Genomic DNA, 17560 nt, shown 5'->3' with positions numbered 1-17560 from the left:
TTGAAATGCTACTGTGACATTGTTATTTCCTTTGGGATCAATAAAGTATCTGTCTATCTCTCATCACTCTCTTACAGTCTTCGTTCTCCTTCCCTATCTCCCACACTCCCTCTTCTTCCCTCACTCTCCCTGTCTCACATACTCGCTCTACCTCCTTCTTATTCTCTTCCTTTTCCCTCACCCTGCTATTTATTCACTCAATCATCCTCTCCCCGACGCTGAGTCCATCATTCACGTTTGTTTGACTGACTCTGTCTCTGCTTCCTGATTGACATTGGCTGAGCCAATGATCACTGATGTTGCGGCCAATCAGCGTGTGTGGGCGATGTTTCCGGCAGCTCCGTTCTGGGGGACGGACCGGGCTGAATGGAGCGGTTCTGGGGTGCGGGCTCTCTTCCTTTACCGGCCCCGTACCCTGATCGAGAAAACCTTGGGCAGGCGCCGGCTTGACAGGCTCTTGGAGCAGGGCCCGGGGCCGCTGGTTGCAAGTGCTGGTGTAGAGCGGTCCGGGCTGTCACAGCTCCAGGGCCCAGTCTAGGCGCCCGAAATGCGAACTAGGCTGCTGGGAGGGCGGCCTGTCCGCTCCCGGACTTGAGCCCGATCCCAAAGATACACATAGGTTCTGCATGGGAGAGGAGAGCTGCTGCAGGGGGAATTGGAGTACGTGAAGGTCCGGGTAAATATGGGGAAAGAATGATGAGAAGTGTTACAGGGTGAAGAAAGATGAGGAATGGGGAGGAAGAGGAAAAGGAGGAGGAGGAAGATTCGGGAGGAAGAAGGATGAGGAGGAGGATTGGGGAAAGAAGAGGATGAGGAGGACTGGGGAGGAAGAAAGATGGGTAGGAGTATTAGAGAATGAAGGAGGATTCGGGAAACGAGGATGAGGAGGATTTGGAGGAAGAAGATGAAGGATGCAGAGGAGGAGGAGGAGAAGAAGGATGCAGAGAATGAGGATTGGAGAAGGAAGAGGATGAGAAGGAGGCAGTCTGGGGAGGAAGATGGGGATGAAGAGGAGGAGGATTGGGGAGGAAGAGGATGAGAGGGATTGGGAGGAAAAAGAAGAGGAGGGGAGGAAGAGGATGTGAAGGATTGGGGAGGGAAAGGAAGAGGAGGAAGATTGGGGTGGAAGAGGATGAGGAGGAAGGATGCAGAGGTGGAGGATTTGGGAGGAGGAAGATTGTTGGGGGGAGGAGGTTTGGGGAGGAAGATGATTGGGGGGATGAAGAGGAGACAGACTGGGGAGGAAAAGGAAGAGGAGGAGGATTGGGGTGGAAGACGATGAGGATGTGCAGGATTGGGAAGGAAAAAGGATGCAGAGGAGAAGGAAGAGGATGGGGAGGATTGGGCGTAAGAGAATGAGCAGGATTGGGGAGGGAGAGGATGAGGTGGAGGATTGGGGAGGAAGAGGATAAGGAGAATTGGGAGGAGGAGGTTGAGGAGAAAGGGGTGTTCAGGAGTAACAGGAGGTGAAGGGTCAAGGAGGAGAAGAATGAGGGGTTGTGGTTTAGGAGGAGGAAGAATGGTGGGAGATGGTGGAGTAGGGGTGGTATAGGTGTCGGCAAGGTGGTGACGTGTGGTTTTGAGTTGGGGAGGAGGTGGTGAGTGGCTATGTGTGAGTTGTGGGATCAGGAGGGCTGAGGTGTTGTGGGAGGAGTTGGGGTGTAATGAGCTTTGGGGTAGGTGAATTTGCAGGTGATACGTTAGGTGAGGGGTAGGCAGTGTTGAGTAGGATTCCCGGAAGGTTTATTTGCAGGTTGAACCAGTGGTGAGGAAGGCATTCATTTTGAGAGGACAAGAATATAATAGCAAGGATGTAATACTGAGCCTTTATAAGACACTGGTGAGGCCTTACTTGGAGTATTGAGAGCAGTTTTGGGCCCCTTATCCAAGAAAGGATGTGCTGACATTGGAGAGGGTTCAGTGGAAGTTCCCAAGAATGATTCCGGGAATGAAAGGGTTATGTATGAGGCGTGTTTGATGGCTCTGGGCCTGTAGTCACTGAAGTTTAGAGAATGAGAGGGAATCTAATTGAAACCTATTGAATATTGAAAGGCCTTGTTGGAGTGGATGTGGAGAGGATGTCTCCTGTAGTAGTGGGAGTCTAGGACTCAGCCTCAGAATGGAAGGTCCCTTTAGAACAGAGATGAGAAGGAATTTCTTCAGTCAGAGGGTAGTGAATCTGTGGAATTCATTGCCGCAGAGAGCTGAACAGGCCAAGTCATTGGGTATATATAAAGCAGAGATTGATAGGTTCTTGATAAGTAAGGGTGTTGAAGGTTTGGGGAGAAGGCAGAAGAATGTTGTTGAGAGGGATAATAACCATGATGGAATGGCAGAGCAGACTTGATGGGTTGAATGGCCTAACGCTGCTCCTGTATCCTGTAAGGGAGAGAATGGTGGCAAGTTGGGTGTTGAAGAGAGTGTGGTAAGGAGGTCTGAAATGAGGTGGGATAAGAGGAAAGTGTTCCCCTGTCATCCTCTCATCTTCACTCTCTTTATTGGTGGGTGCAGGGGAGAGGTATGGACTGGTAGGAGTGGCAGTCAGTGAAGAGTGGTGGGTGCAGTGAGGCAGAAAGGGAGTTGGGGGAGAAGTGGGTAGTGGGATGTATGGGTGATGATGAGGGTAAGAGAGGCTGGAGCAGGGAGCAAGGTTTTGATGCTGAGTGCAAGGATGAAGTTGAGAAAGGGATGATGGAAAAAGGTGGGGAGATAGGCTTCTGCAAGGGCCTTTCCCCTTGTCTAAGCCATATATTGCTCTGCCAATGCTTGAATTATACTTCACAGTTATGGTTACATATAATTATGTAACCATAGTTATGGCTCAGCATGTTTGGAGGATGGCTTTTGAGTGATACCACATTTAACCAACATCAGCAATGGTTTGAACGACTGCTGAAATGTCTTCTTGCCAGAGGAACCAAGCAGTATGCTTGAATTCAATTCTGCCTTATTTCAAAGCCAGGAAGTTATCTGGTGTTCCACAGTTCCTTGGCAGAATATTACTGAAAGAAACAAAACAGTACTGAAGTGGAAAGTCTTGCTTGGGATCACAGGTCCATTCTGCAGCAAGTCAACAATCTGAGAACAGAAGAGCTGAAACTTATTTTCACGTTTTGACACCCCAAGCTTTAATACCGTTGTGCTAACCACTATGCTATTGTGGCATAACCGTGGTTATAGTTGTGACTTGTGTCCAAAAGAGTAGCTTGATCTTCATGTGATGCTGTCCTTTTTCACAGGAACTCAAGAAAAACCTGGAAGAGGAAAGTCTTCATTATCTTTCTGTGCTGTCAGTAATCTTGAGTCTGAACTCGTGTTCAGCAACAATGGTCCTGCACAGGCAGTGGAGGTAAGGTGAATTGGGGGAGAGAGAGCTTATTTGTTAAAAGTCCCATATTGATATGGAAGTTCAAAGAGATCTGATGAAATTTTTTAAAATCCTCAAGGATCTGGATGGCAGACAGAAACTATACCCAGTGGCAGAAGGGTCAAGAACTGGAGGACATCAAGGATGAAGAATGGCCAAAAAATCTAGAGTGGCGTGAGCAAGAAGATATTGAACCAGTGAGTGATTATGGCTTGCAATGAACTGCTGGGGTAATAATGGAGGCAGATAAAGTTGCGATGTTTAAAAGGGTGCTGAATAATTACCTGAAAGGAAAGAATTTGCAGGGCTGTGGTGAGAAGGGGAGGGGGATTAGAATGTGATAGATTGTTTTGAGAAGCAAGAGATTCTGCAGATGCTGGAAAGCCAGAGCAACACACAAAATGCTGGAGGACCTCAGCAGGTCAGCCAACATCTATGGAAATGAATAAACAGTCAACATTTTGGGCTATGGCCCTTTATCAGGACTGGAAAGGAAAGGGGAAGAAGCCAGAATCAGAAGGTTGGGGAGGGGAGGGAATATAAGCAGGCAGTTGATAGGTGAAGTCAGGTGAAGGGGAAGGTGGGTGAGAGGGGATAAAGTAAAAAGCCAGAAAGTGATAAAGGTTTTTTGAGAAGAGTTGCTGCATTCTCAGTGGATTGATATGGCTTTCTTTCATGTCCTCCTTCAAGCAGGTGCTATAGGCAACAAAATAGTAGTTGACATCAATTTCAGAGTGAAATATGATTCTGTGAGATGAGGGATTGCAGGACACCTGACAGTCTCCCTGATGTCTGCAGGAAGTGCACCCAACTTCAGTTCCTGACTAACAAGGTCAAAGAACTGGAGCTGGGGCCAGAAGCACTCAGGACCATCTGGGAGGCTGAAAACTTAATAGATGAGTCTTTTACTAAGGTGGTGACAACCAGAGATCAGGCTGGGTGACAGTAGATGGATGACCACCAGGAGAAGTAAGGGGATTAACCAGTCAGTGCAGGGTTCCCCTATTGCCATTCCCCTCAGCAACAAATACAGTGGTGCTAGAAAATTTGTGAACCCTGTAGAACTTCCTCTATTTCTGCATAAATATTACCTAAAATGTGACCAGATCTTTATGTAAGTCCTACAACTAGATAAAGTAACCCCAATTAAATAAATAACACAAAGACATTATACTTGTTCATTTATTGAATGAGACAAATGATCCAATATTATACATTTGTTGGAAAAAGTATGTGACCCTCTGGGGTAATGCCTTCTACAAAAACTATTTGGAGTTGGGTGTTCTAATCAATGAGATGAGATTGGAGAGGTGGCCTGCCCTATGAAAAAAGACACACAAAGTCAGGTTACTGACAGAGCCTACTCTTCTCAAGAATGATTTGTTTATGTGCACCACGCCTCGATCAAAGCAACTTTCAAGGGACCTTAGAAGAAGAATTGTAGAGACACATGAAGCTGAAAAGGGTACAAAAGCATTTCTAAAGACCTGAGTGTTCATCAGTCTACAGTAAGAGAAATTATCCATGTGAAATTATCTACAAATGGAGGAAACTCAGTGCTGTTGCTTCTCTCCCTAGGAGTTTCAGACTGTACTTGGAGTATTGTGAGCAGTTGTGGACCCCTTATCTGATAAGTTGTGCTGGCCTTGGAGAGGGTCCAGAGGAAATTCACGAGAGTAATCCCAGGAATTAAATGGCTTGGGCCTGTACTTGCTGGAGTTTAGAAGAATAAGGGAGGATCTCATTGTAACCTATCAAATATTGAAAGGCCAAGATGGAGTGGATGTGGAGAGGATGTTTTCTATAGTGGGGTAGTCCAAGACCAGAAGAGATAGCTTCAGAATAGAGGGATGTCCATTTGGAATGAGATGAGAAGGAATTTCTTTAGCCAGGAGGTGGTGAATTTGTGGAATTCATTGGCACAGACTACTGTGGAAGCCAAGTTGTTGAATATATTTAAAGCTGAGGTTGATAGGTTCTTGATTAGTCAGAGCATCAAAAGTTACGGGACAGCATCTATGGAGAAGACAGGAGAATGAGGTTGAGAGGGATAATAGATCAGGCATGATGGGATGGTAGAGCCAAATAGCCTAATTCTGCTCCTATGTCTTATGGTCTTGCGGTCTTATGAAATCTAGGTTGTCTCAGGTTTCCAGCAGATAAGATGAGGGAGGTAGATATGACATCAAGTGGTCAGCTAGATTGGATTAGATTCAATTTATAAAAATAATAACTGGGCATGTAACTGGGCTTGAAGATGTAACTAGTAGAGTGGATAGGGAAGAGCCAGTGGATGTGGTATATTTAGATTTTCAAAAAGCTTTTGACAAGGTCCCACACAGGAGATTAGTGTGCAAACTTAAAGCACACGGTATTGGGGGTATGGTATTGATGTGGATAGAGAATTGGTTGGCAGACAGGAAGCAAAGAGTGGGAGTAAACGGGACCTTTTCTGAATGGCAGGCAGTGACTAGTGGGGTATTGCAAGGCTCAGTGCTGGGACCCCAGTTGTTTACAATATATATTAATGATTTAGACGAGGGAATTAAATGCAGCATCTCCATGTTTGCGGATGACACGAAGCTGGGCAACGGTGTTAGCTGTGAGGAGGATGCTAAGAGGTGACTTGGATAGGTTAGTTGAGTGGGCAAATTCATGGCAGATGCAATTTAATGTGGATAAATGTGAAGTTATCCACTTTGGTTGCAAGAACAGGAAAACAGATTATTATCTGAACGGTGGCTGATTAGGAAAAGGGGAGGTGCAACAAGACCTGGGTGTCATTGTACACCAGTCATTGAAGGTGGGCATGCAGGTACAGCAGACGGTGAAAAAGGCAAATGGTATGTTGGTATTCATAGCAAAAGGATTTGAGTACAGGAGCAGGGAGGTTCTACTGCAATTGTACAAGGCCTTGGTGAGACTGCACCTAGAATATTGCGTGCAGTTTTGGTCCCCTAATCTGAGGAACGACATTTTTGCCATAGAGGAAGTACAAAGAAGGTTCACCAGATTGATTCCTGGGATGGCAGGACTTTCAGATTGTTTCTGATGTTGGACAGGCTAGATGCAGGAAGATTGTTTCCGATGTTGGGCAAGTCCAGAACGAGGGGTCACAGTTTAAGGATAAAGGGGAAGCCTTTAAGGACCGAGATGAGGAAAAACTTCTTCACACAGAGAGTGGTGAATCTGTGGAATTCTCTGCCACAGGAAACAGTTGAGGCCGGTTCATTGGCTATATTTAAGAGGAAGTTAGATATGGCCCTTGTGGCTAAAGGGATCAGGGGGTATGGAGAGAAAGCAGGTACAGGGTTTTGAGTTGGATGATCAGCCATGATCATACTGAATGGCGGTGCAGGCTCGAAGGGCCGAATGGCCTACTCCTGCACCTATTTTCTATGTTTCTATGTAGACAGGAGAATTCAGAAAGTGTAAATCTGGAGCAATACACAAATGTTGGACGAGCTGAGCAGGTCAGACAGCATCTATGGAGGGGAATGAATGGTCAACATTTTGAGCTGAGACCCTTCAACAGGACTGGGAAAAAAGAGGGCAGAAGCCAGAATAAAAAGAGGGGGAGAAGCACAAGCCAGTGAGTGATAGAACTGCGCATGTATGGACTCACCCATCCGGATGATGTTAATGGAGAATGTATTGAAAGACAATTTTATCTTTTTCATAGTGACAGGACAGCATTTGTCATATTGTTAAGTGTTTTGGTACTGTGGTTGGTGATTTGGAGGAATTTACAGTGTACATGGACAGGGTTCACTTAGTAGGGCAGCAGTTAGCATTGCCTCAGCTCCATGGACCTGTGTTCTTCCCTGGTGCTGCCTTTATGGGGTTCATGCATTCTTCTCTGTCGGTTTTCTGGCTGCATCTCATAGATACGCAGGAAGGTTGATTGGCTGTTGTAAGTGATCCCTTTGTGTGGGGAAATGGGGGAAAAAAACTCAGATTTGGATTATACGTGAGAAGGAGTAATTTATTGAAGTGCAAGGAAATAAAAAAGAGAGGTGGAACTACAAGTTGTTCTATGTCTGTCCATGGCCATCTCTTGTGCCATGATGTGGCCACCCTCAGGGTGAAGGAGCAACACCTTATGTTCTGCCTGGGTAGCCTCCAAACTCTTGGCATGAATATTGATTGCTCCTTCCAGTTAAAAAAAACCCCTTTCCCTCTCCTCCTCTTCTGTTCCCCACTCTGGCCTCTTACCCCTTTTCACCTGCTTATCACCTCCCCTGCATTCCCCTCCCCCATCCCTTTCTCCCATGGTTCACTCTCCTCTCCTATAAGATTCCTTCCTCTCCAGACCTTGACTTTCCTACCCATCTGGCTTCACCAATCATCTTCTGGCTATCCTCCTTCCCCTCACTCCAGCCACACCTTTTTATTCTGGTGTCTTATCCCTACCTCTGCAGTCCTGAAGAAGGGTCTCAGCCTGAAAAGTCAACTGTTTATTCATTTCTGTAGATGCTGCCTGACCTGTTGTTCCAGCACTTTGTGTTGCTTTGGATTTACAGCATCTGCAGAATTTCTCCTGTTTATAGGTTGTTTCTATTTTCAATAACATCACCTGGCTTGCTGGATATGTACAGGTAGTCCCCGAGTTACAAACGTCCGACTTACGGACAACTCGTCCTTACGAACTGAGGAAGGAGAACGCTGTCTGCCATTTTAAGTCGTCGTCATTGACACTGTGTTGAGTGTTTAACTTTGTATTTGGTTTACATTTTTCTTAGTAAGATTCACTCTGACACCCCCCCCCCCACCCCCCCGGTTCCGGTCTGCTGGTGGCGCCGTGAGATCAGCAAGTTTGATCCAGTGACAGACCACATCCGTGCCGGGTTGATGTCGAGCTCGCAACTCAACCTCGTAAAAAAAACACTGCCACCTCCAGTTTAAATTGGAATATTGTGGAGGATCAAATACCCAAACCCAGCACAGCCCCCACTTGTCCCATTTAGCCTGTCTCAGTGCGGTGGTCCTTAGGACCCAGCGGACCTCAGGAGCCAGCACAGCTTGGGACCCGCCGCCTGCAGTGTTTCTGTTCCATTGATGGGAAGTGATCGCGGTGGAAATAATAGTGTTTGGAAAGAGGTGAAACGCCATCGATCATTGGAAAAAGCGTTAGGCTATAGTCAGTCAATGATCGGAACAATTTTAAAGGATAACGGATAAAGTGAGAATAATGGAGCATGTGAAAGGCCCTGCCCTGATGAAAGCTACAATTATTACTAAGCAATGCAGTGGTTTAATTATTGGAATACATATGTTTCTTAAGTGTTTTATATGCATAGAAAGGTAAAATATATACTGTATACTAAGACAAACATTTGACTAACTGACGCTAAATAATACCAGATGTACTTGTTCCGACTTACGTACAAGTCCGACTTAAAGACGGACTCAGGAACAGAACTCGTACGTAACCCGGGGACTGCCTGTATCATTTTGCCCTTAGCTATTTGTATCAACATTTTCATGTTCCTAGTAGCAACACCAGTAAAACATAGTGTGCTTCTAGCTACCAACTTAATCTGTATGATGTCGCTGTATCACTTTTGGCCCCTGGCGCACAAGGATATCCCCATCCTGTTGCACTTCCTCCCACTCCCAATCAATTGATGTTCATATAATAACCTTCCTTCCTATTTTTCTGACTGGAATTAGAGTGGAAAAAGGGCACAGAGAAAGAAGCAAAATTTGCTTCTAACTGCCATCCTTTCAGAGAGATTCCCTCTCTCACCTTCCCTGAAACTGAAAAGTAAATTGTCTTTCTCTTTCCCAGATCAACCAAAAGGTCTAAGACCTGAAACATTGACTCTGTTTCTCTTTCTACAAATGCTGCCTCATCTGAATATTTCCAGCATTTTCTGTTTGTCTTTCAGGTTCCCAGCATCTGCAGGTTTATTTTTGATTTTATTTTTACACCAAACAGGAGTACACAAATGTAACTGATCCAAGGTTGCCTTTTCCTGATCCATTATCGTCCCCATACTGCCAAAGCCAATTTGCACCTCACACCATCATGGTTTCCTTTATTTAGATCCAGGATACCAGTCTCAGAATCTGCTCTCATACTCTCCATTTTAAATGCAAAATTCTGTCATCTTATGGATGCCCTTTCCCCAGTGACCCTGCAGATCAGTTTTCTTCCTCTGCACAAATCCTGACAAGGACTGCCTGTTCGAGCTGGATCCTCAACATGCTGGTCCAGGGGCCATTACAAATGAATGAGGAATTCCTCCTCATTGATTCACCAATCTACAAGGATTAGAATTCTTCTGTAATTACAATTGTACCCTTATTTCATGCATCTCTAATTTATGGTTTAATGCCACACACTAGTGTTTGTGGGACTTTGTACAGGTGTCAGCAATCTGGCTGCATCCTCAAATGTTTTGATCCTAAGCAAACCAGTGTTGGCCTTAAAGGGATTTGAGTATAACCTCACTGCCATCATTATCAGATCTTGGTCAACAGTGTACCATGACATTGGGAGGTTGTCACAGTAAAGTGGTGTGTTGTGGACATGATGTGGTTTGTGATAAACTGTCATGATATCTTTAAGTGCTTTACATTCATACCTGACATTGTGTTTGTGATATTTTAGATTGCAGTTCAGGTTTTTGCCACTTGATGGACCCTGGGTGTCTGCAGAGCTCAGTGTCATTCTTTGCACCAGTCTTCTTTCACTTATTTCTAATTGAGAGATATACAATGGTAGCAGGCTCTTTTGGCCCAATGAGCCCACGTGGCCCAATTACATCCATGTGACCAATGAGCCTACAACCCATGCATCTTTGGAATGTGGTAGGAAGCCCATGTGTTCACAGGAGAACATACAAACTCCTTACAAACAGCAGTGGGAATTGAACCCAGGTTGCTGTTGCTGTAGTAGCGTTATACTAATTGCTACGCTACCGTGCCGTTTGTGAAATACAATAGGCAGCCACTTTAATTGTTGACAGGATGGAATCTGTCTGACTGGTGCCTGTTATGTACCACTTGGTATGAGATGCCAGCCTTCCACTGACCTCCAATTCCTCTGGGTCACATCACTGACTGGTAGCATAACAGTTAGCACAATGCTTTAAAGTGCTAGCGATCACCTATCAGGATTCAATTCCTGCTCATGGTGGCATGAATATCGATTTTCCTTACGGTAACATAAATTTCCCTCCCCCTTCCCCCCCCCCCCCCCGGTCTGTTCCCCACTCTGGGGTCCCCTCCTCCTCTCACTTACCCCTATTGTTCACTCTCCTCTCCTCTCAGATTCCTTCCTTTCCAGTCCTTTATCTTTCCAACCCACCTGGCTTTACATATCACTTTCTAACTATCCTCCTCTCCCCCCCCCCCCCCCCCCCCAAAATCCGGCATCTTCCCACTTCCTTTCCAGTCCTGAAGAAGAGTCTCAGCCTGAAACGTCAACTGTTTATTCATTTTCATAGGTGCTGCCTGACCTCCAGCATTTTGTGTGTGTTGCTTTCGATTCTGCTGCTGTCTGTAAGGAGTTTGTACATTCTCCCTATGACCGTGCGAGTTCCTTCTGGATGCTACAGTTTCTTCCCATGTTTCTTAGACTTATGGATTAGGGTTCGTAAATTGTGGGTGTGTTATGTTGGCACCAGAATCATGGCAACACTTGCAGGCTGCCCCCAGCAAAATCCTTGTACAGTGTTGGTCATTGATGTGAACGATGCCTCACACTGTATGTTTCGATGTACATGTGACAAATACAGCTTATCTTTTACTCTGCTGCTACTGAGTGAGGGTGGCAGGTTTCAGTGAACCAAAAGTGTTTTTGCCGATCATCATTACTAAGACTGGTCATCGTTCTTCAATTTCCTGATCATTAATTGAATTTAAATTCCACAGCTGCTGTGGTGGAATTTGAACTCTGGCTTCTGGATTATCAGTTGTGTAACAGTACCAATGTATCCCTCATTCCCTCATCAAGAAAAAAAAGACTGACTTTTTGTCTATAATTCTCTCTCGTTTTTCTACCCACTTCCACACACAGCTTTGTTGGGATTATGGGTGTTTGCTGTGCCATGCGAATTTGCAGTGGTGGCACGACTCTACATTCAGAGGAGTATTCTTAATGAATTATCTGCTGTTTGCTGGGAAAATAAGCACAATTTCAGCAAATATTCTTCCTTGGAAACTGGCCGGTCTCAAACACCCTACTTTTCAATTACAGTGTTATTACATCTCCCACCTAACTTAAGGCCTCTTGGGCCTCTTGTTGATTTAGCTTTGGGTATGTAGTCTAAATGTCAGTTCAGTAACCATTGATGTGACATTCTGTAAATCAACAGCTGGGAGTGCTGATAAAGGGCAATGTGTAAAACCTATTTGTATAATTTTGTTATCTTTGGCATTCAGAGTCAGTATCTTCTACTTTTAGCTGGACTTTTGTTTTGTGAATGTTTGCTTGCACAATATTGACAGTAGACAGAAGTGTAAGCAGTTGGATACCATTTGGAATCAGTACCCAAATCTTTCTGTGTGGTGTGTGATGGTTACAGCATTTATGTTGTAAAATTAATTTGTAGTTCAATTTTAAGTCTCTTGTGCCTTGAGCAGATAAGGAAATTTCACTTTGGTAAGATAAGGAGTAGGAGATTTGGCCTTTTGTGCCAGCTCTGCTCTTCACTGAGATGTTACTTTTCTGCACCAAAGCAGTATGATTTGATTCATTTAATATCCAAAGATCTATTCATCTTTGATCCATTCATACTCAGTGATAACTTAGCCCTTTACACACTTCTGTCAGTTCTAGCCTCTTATGCATTCCTCAGTTCTTCTGGCCTACCATTGAGTCCATTTATTTTGCTGCTTAAGCTCTTAATAATTCATTGCCAAGACCTCTATTTCTCTCTCCTCTTCAAGACACAGTGAATTTAAGGGGAACCTGAGGGGAAGCTTCTTCACTTAGAGGGGGGTATGACTGTGGAACAAGCTGTCAGCAGAAGTGATGGATGCAGGTTTGATTGTAAATTTTAAGTGAAGTTTCGATAAGTACATGGATGGGAGGGATATGGAGGGCTGTGGTCCCGGTGCAGGTTGATGGGTGTAGGCAGAATAACAGTTTGGCATGAACCAGATGGGCCAAAGTGCTTGTTTCTGTGCTCTATGGCTAAGAATTGTTGGCCAAACCTCTCGTCGGTTGTACTGTCTGCTTTTCTAGATTAATATCAAATTCAGTTTTGTGATGCTTGAGCTGTTACACTATGTTAAAGATGCATGTTATTGAGGCACCTTTGCCAAGGAAAATCATGCCAGAACCACAGAATTCTGCATTAGACAAGAACTTGAACTGGTTGGGGAAAATGTCAGCTTGTGAGCTTTCCACTTTATTCTATGTCCCTTGTCAAAGCAAATTGCAATGATTCTGGGTAAAATGACTCAACTCACCATCACCGCAGTTAATGGGATATCAGTGGAATTCATTTCAAGCTGTTTTATTTCTTAAAAGTTAGAACTCCTTCCATTGCCTTCATTCTCTCAATCTTTGCAAACAATTTTGTGCTTGGTCTTTGTCTCTATTTCAGGAGTTCTGCATTTGGTTGTATGGGATGAAGTTGAGCAGGTTCCATGGTTGTCAGTAGCACAAATCTGCACACAATTCATTTAGTGTAATTGTTGAAAGTGATTAATGTAAAATGAGAGTTACAGTTCTAATTTCAGCTCAGGTCAATTTTACTAAACCTGAGAAGTGATTGTACAAAAGTATAGGAAACCTTTCCTTTCAAGTAATTCAGTTCCAGAACAATCGGATGCATCCACAAAAGAAATTCTCCATAAAACTATGGGATTTTTCAAATCGTGGCCCTGGATGACAAGGTGTACTGAGACACAATAAGGATAAAAGGAAAATCATCTGTGATAGCGTGTTTTATGTTCTGAAGGGCAGTATATTATAGAAAGCTGAATGAAGTCAAAAGGGACTTTTGGAAGGGAAAGATAAGGCATGTAAGAATACAGGCAGAATATTCAAATGAAATGTAGGTATGAATTGCACTACTAATCACGGAGAGTATCACAACTGTATCGAGGACTAGATGAAGGGTTCATCCAGGGAGACCACATGGGTGGAGCTCAGGAATGACAAAGTTTCAGTCACTATGATGAGATTAAACTGCAGACCTCACATTAGCCAGCACAAGGTAGAGGATCAGAGAGGAAGGCAGATTATGGAAATATGTAAAAGCAACAGGGTTGTCATAGCAGGTGATCTTAATTTTCCTAATACTGACAGGGATTCCTTTCATGCCAGAAATTTAAAAGGGGTAAAATTTCTAAGGTGCATTCAACAGAGTTTCTTGACACCAGATCTTCCAACTAGGAAGAGGGTCACACTAGACCTTGTACTGGGAATAAGCTTGGTCAAGTGATCAGAGCTTATCAGTGGGAGAGCATTTTGGGAAGAGTGATCATAATTTTAAGATAGTTATTGAAAAGGATAAGACTGGACCTTGAGTAGCCGGGGGAGGGGGATGCTAAATTGGAAGGCTAACTCCAAAAGTTGGGCAGGAGGGGGAAAATAGATTGGGAGCAGTTGCATTGGACAAATCCACATATCATGTGGGAGTCATTTAGAAGCCAGCTGGTCAGAATTTAGGACCAATGTGTTCCTGTGAGGAAAGAAGATAAGGATGATAAGATTCGGGAACCTTGGATTCTCAAATTTAGTCAAAAAGAGAAAAGAAGCATATATAAGGTTTAGGAAGCTGAAATTGGACAGAACCCTTGAGGAATATGAAGGAAGCATGAATGAACTCAAACAAGGAATTGGGAGTGCCAAAGGGGAGATGAAATGTCCTTGGTGAATCAGAATCAGGTTTATTATCACTGGCATGTAATGTGAAATTTGTTAACAGCAGCAGCAGTTCAATGCAATACAGAATCTGGAAGAGGAAAAAATAATAAATAAGTAAATCAATTACAGTGTATGGATATTGAATAGATTAAAAAATGTGCAAAAAACCAGAAATACTGTATATTAAAAAAGTGAGGTAGTGTCCAAGGATTCAATGTCCATTTAAGAATCGGATGGCAGAGGGGAAGAAGCCTGAATTGCTGAGTGCGTGCCTTCAGGCTTCTGTACCTCTTTCCTGATTGTGTAACAGTGAGAAAAGGGCATATCCTGGGTGCTGGAAGTCCTTAATAATGGATGCTTCCTTTCCGAGACACCGCTCCCTGAAGATGTCCTGGGTACTTTGTAGGCTAGTGCCCAAGATGGAGTTGACTAGATTTATAACCTTCTGCAGCTTCTTTCGGTCCTGTGCATTAGCCCCTCCATACCAGACAATGATGCAGCCCATCAGAATGCACTCCACGGTACATCTATAGAAGTTTTTGAATGTATTTGTTGGCATGCCAAATCTCTTCAAACTCCTAATGAAGTATAGCCGCTGTCTTGCCTTCTTTATGACTACATTGGTATGTTGGGACCAGGTTAGATCCTCAGAGATCTTGACACCCAGGAACTTGAAGCTGCGCACACTCTCCACTTCTGATTCCTCTATGAGGCTGGGACGTGTTCCTTCATCTTACCCTTCCTGAAGTCCACAATCAGCTCTTTTATCTTATTGACGTTGAGTGCCAGGTTGTTGCTGTGGCGCCACTCCACTAGTTGGCATATCTCACTCCTGAACGCCCTCTCGTCACCACCTGAGATTCTACCAACAATGGTTGTATCGTCAACAAATTTATAGATGGTATTTGAGCTATGCCTAGCCACACAGTCACATGTATATAGAGAGTAGAGCAGTGGGCTAAGCACATACCCCTGAGATGTGCCAGGGTTGATCGTCAGCGAGGAGGATATGTTATCACCAATCCGCACAGACTGTGATTTTCCGGTTAGGAAGTCGAGGATCCAATTGCAGATGGAGGTACAGAAGCCCAGGTTCTGAGGCCCAACTTCTGAGGTTGAGAGGCCCAACTTCTCAATCAGGATTGTGGGAATGATGGTATTAAATGCTGAGCTATAGTCGATGAACCCTGAGATAGGTATTTCTGTTGTCCAGGTGGTCTAAAGCCGTGTGGAGAGTCATTGAGATCATGTCTGCCGTTGACCTATTGTGGCAATAGGCAAATTACAATGGGTCCAGGTCCTTGCTGAGGCAGGAGTTCAGTCTAGTCATGACCAATCTCTCAAAGCATTTCATCACTAGATGTGAGTGTTACCGTGCAATAGTCATTAAGGCAGTTCACATTCTTCTTAGGTACTGGTATATTTGTTGCTTTTTTGAAGCAATTGGGAACTTCCGTCTGTAGCAGTGAGAGGTTGAAAATGTCCTTGAGTATTCCTGCTAGTTGGTTAGCACAGGTTTTCAAAGCCTTACCAGGTACTCCATCGGGACCTTCTGCCTTGCAAGGGTTCACTCTCTTTAAAGACAGCCTAACATCAGCCTCTGAGACGGAGATCACAGGGTCATCAGGTGCAGCAGGGATCTTCATAGCTGTAGTTGTATTCTCCCTTTCAAAGCGGGCATAGAAAGCGTTGAGTTCATCTGGTAGTGAAGCATCGCTGCCGTTCATGCTGTTGAGTTTCGCTTTGTAGGAAATAATGTCTGGCAAGCCCTGCCAGAGTTGCCGTGGTGAGTAGGATTAAGAAAAATCCCAAGGCATTTTATACGTACACTAAAATAAGAGAGTAGCTAGAGAGAAGATAGGACCACTCAAGGACAAAAGGAGTGAATTTATGTTGGGAGACAGAAGAAGTGACTGAAAGTGACGAGTATGAGTACTTTGTATTGCTATTCATCAAGGAGAAGGAAATGGAGGATGGTGAGATCAGGGAGGGACATGATATGTTCAAAGTAAATTTATTATCGGAGTACATGTGTGTCACCTGAGTTTCATTTTCTTGTGGGCATACTCAATAAATCCAATAACTATAATAGAATCAATGAAAGACCACACCAACAGGGTGGACAACCAGTGTGCAAAAGACAACAAACTGTACAAATACAAAAAGAAAGAGAAAAATAGACATGTAAGAAACAAATTTTGAGAACATGAGATGAAGAGTCTTTGAAAATGAGTCCATCGGTTGTGGGAGCAATTCAGTTCTGGGGCAAGTCATTTTATCTCCTCTGGTTCAGGAGCCTGATGGTTGAGGGATAATGACTGTTCCTGAACCTGGTGGTGTGAGTCCTGAGGCTCCTGTACCTCCTTCTTGATGGCAGCAGTGAGAAAAGAGCATGAGCTGGATGGTAATATCCAGAAAGAAACAGAGAAAACCTACAGCACAATACAGGCCCATTGGCCCACAATGCTGTGCTGAACACGTACAGTCGGCCCTCCTTATCCGCGGAATCAACCAACCGCGGATCGGGAAAACCCGGAAGTTCTCTCTCCGGCACTCGTTGCTTGCGCATGTACAGACTATTTTTTCTTGTCATTATTTCCTAAACAATACAGTATAACAACTATTTAAATTGCATTTACATTGTATTAGGTATTATAAGTAATCTAGAGATGACTTAAAAGTACAGGCAGTCCCCGGGTTATGAATGAGTTCCATTCCTGAGTCCATCTTTAAGTCAGATTTGAAGTCGGAACAGGTACATCCGGTATTATTTAGCATCAGTTAGTCAAACATTTTTCTTAGTATAAAGAACATATTTTACCTTTCTATGCATATAAAATACTTAAGAAACATACGTATTTCAATAATTTAACAACTGCGTTGCTTAGTAATAATTGTAGCTTTCATCGGGGCAGGGCCTTTCACATGCTCCATTAAAATTGTTCCAATCGTTGACCGACTGTAGCCTAATGCTTTTCCAGTGACCGATGGTGTTTCACCTCTTTCCGATTGCGTTATTACTTCCACCTTATTTTCGATCGTGATTATTTTCGTGAACCGAAACACTGTGGATAGAGAGCTGCACCACCAGGTCCTAATGTCCACCGCACGGAGACATGTTAAATAAAGTCCAGGGTTCCGCTGGGTCCTAAAGACCACCGGACTGATACATGTTAAATAAGGGACTTGAGCATCCACGGGGGTCCTGGAACCTATCCCCTGTGGATAAGGAGGGCCGACTGTACTTACTCTAGAAATCTCCTAGGGTTACCCATAGCCCTCTATTTTTCTAAGCTCCATGTACCTATCCAGGAGTTTCTTAAAAGACCCTATCGTATCCGTTGCCCGCAGCCCATTCCACGCAC

General features: G+C 44.1%; 1 protein-coding gene across 4 annotated transcripts in view; it reads left to right on the top strand.

Moving 5' to 3' along the window:
• The first annotated feature begins 333 nt into the window (after nucleotides 1-333).
• Nucleotides 334-17560, top strand: part of LOC140741086 (KAT8 regulatory NSL complex subunit 1-like) — a 174837-nt gene continuing 157610 nt past the window's right edge. For 2 of the 4 annotated variants that reach the window (XM_073070813.1, XM_073070807.1), the window contains exons 1-3: nucleotides 357-676; nucleotides 3240-3349; nucleotides 3447-3564. The gene's annotated coding sequence lies outside the window, so the exon portion shown is untranslated. Of the gene's footprint in view, nucleotides 677-3239; nucleotides 3350-3446; nucleotides 3565-17560 lie in introns of all 4 variants that reach the window. The other 2 variants (XM_073070808.1, XM_073070809.1) reach the window with 2 other exon arrangements.

The sequence above is a fragment of the Hemitrygon akajei genome, chromosome 18, assembly GCF_048418815.1.
Source record: "Hemitrygon akajei chromosome 18, sHemAka1.3, whole genome shotgun sequence".
Classification (NCBI taxonomy): domain Eukaryota; kingdom Metazoa; phylum Chordata; class Chondrichthyes; order Myliobatiformes; family Dasyatidae; genus Hemitrygon; species Hemitrygon akajei.
Note: the sequence above shows the minus strand (reverse complement) of the source record. Positions and strands in the feature narration are given on the sequence as shown.